Raw genomic sequence first — 2084 nt, 5'->3', positions numbered from 1 at the left:
TCACAGAGATCCTCCTGCCTCTGCTTCCCGAGTGCTGGGATTAAAGGAGTGTGCGACCACCACCTGACTATATATTTTATTTAGTGTGTGTGTGTGCACATGTGTGTGTCACAGCACACTGGATCATCTTGCCAGCCTGATCAGTGGACTTTCAATGATCATACTGTATGGTATGTGAGGTATAGCTCAAACAAAAATGGGGTCGGGTGTCCTGAAAGGAGTATGAAGCCTGTCTTTGCCACCCCCACCCCAGTTCTTTCCCTGGAGTATGTGCCCCTCAGCCTGGCTCTCAGAGGGTCTCCTCCTTGTCTAATCTGTCAGCTAGCTCCTGATGGACCTGGTCTTCCTTGGGAACTTCTGTTCCCTTAAAATTGTGGTTTGTAAGGATGGAGAGATGGCTCAGTGGTTAAATGCACTGGTTGTGCTTCCAGAGGTCCTGAGTTCAAATCCCAGCAACCACATGGTGACACATGGTAATGAGGTCTGGCGCCCTCTTCTGCCTGCAGGCATACATGCTGGCAGAACACTGTATACATAACAAACCTTGGGTGGGGGAGGAATCTGTGGTTTGTAGAACACTAAGACCTGAGGATTCTGGGGTTGAGATGGAAACAGTGGACAAAGAAAGGTGTGTCTGGGGCCTGAGGAGATTTTTCCCAGAAGGGTCAGCCCCCTCTGGAGCAGCACAGCTCCAGAGAGGAGGGATGGTTAAGGGGTCCTTAATGGGAAAGAGGTGGGGGGAAAGTGAGAAACCACAGGAGAAGAAAGGGAAACTTAGCCACAGCCACCGTTTCTCGTGCCATTTGAGAACCTGGGTCGCGTAGGAGCTGGGGTACAGGGTTTGAACCTGGGTCGCGTAGGAGCTGGGGTGCAGGGTTTGGCTCACTGTGGGAAGGTAGGTGAGATTACAGAAGGGGTTTGGAGGGGCAGGAGGAGAAAGCTAGTGTCTGTGTCAGCCGAAATTATCTGTATCCCTGGGGTGTGTGAGAGGGCACCCTGGCACTTAAGTGATACAGACGATTGTCTTTAAACAGTAAATAAGGGGCCCATGCTTTCAATAAGCAGGGTAACCCTGTGAGCAGTGCCATCTGGGGAGTTGACGGATCTGGGTTTTAATCCACTTGGAGATGAGCAAGGTAGTGCTGGGTAAAACGCTGGGCGACTCTGAGCTGCTGTTTTCTCTACTACAGGAACCTCACAGGGCTGGGAAGAGAATCCTGCTGAAGAACTTGCAGCAGCGAGGAGGTCATTCCATGGACAGTAGCTGGCCTGCTGAGGCTTAGAAGAGAAGGTCTCCGAGAACCTCCAGGTCACAGGCTCTCCCTGTGGGGAGGGGGTATTGACCTCTGAGAACTAGTGGGTGTGAAAAGCAGCCAAGATGTTGCCATAGAAACGGTGCTGATGTTGCCCTAAAGGAGCTTGGGCTGGGGAGATGGTTCAGCCAGTAAACAGCTTGCTTTGTAAGAATGAGGACCTGATTTCAGTTACCAAAACCCCTATCTTGATTTGTTTGTTAAAGGGGGGATATAGGGGAGTCAGAGAGGTGGTTTGGTGGTTAGAGCACTGTGTGTTCTTGCAGGGGACCCAGGTACAGAGAGAGAGAGAGAGAGAGACAGACAGACAGACAGACAGACAGACAGACAGACAGACAGACAGACAGAGAGGGGAAGGACTCAGTGACTGGAAGCCAGGATGGAATGGGATGTGGGAGAAGCAGAAATGTGGACATGGGCACCTGGGGAAGAGGATGGAGACCACTTGGACTAGAACAGAACATGCCACCACTTCTGCCCTACGATGTGGCCAGAAGTAAAGTCCCAGAGGGCAGGAAGTGGGAGATGCTTGTCTTCGTCACCATTCTATTTCTGTGAAGAGACACCATGACCTTATGAAAAAAAAAAAGCATTTAACTGGGGCTTACTTATAGTTTCAGAGGCTTAGTCCAAGAGTGTCATGGTGGCAGGCAAGCACCAGAGCAGTAGCTGAGAGCTACATCCTGATCCCTAGGAGGGGAGAGGAAGGGAGGGGAGGAGAGGAGAATGGGGGGAAAGGGAGAGGAGGGGAGGGAAGGGGAGAGAATGGGA

The sequence above is a fragment of the Microtus ochrogaster genome, chromosome 10 (genome assembly GCF_000317375.1).
Source record: "Microtus ochrogaster isolate Prairie Vole_2 chromosome 10, MicOch1.0, whole genome shotgun sequence".
Lineage (NCBI taxonomy): Eukaryota > Metazoa > Chordata > Mammalia > Rodentia > Cricetidae > Microtus > Microtus ochrogaster.
Note: the sequence above shows the minus strand (reverse complement) of the source record.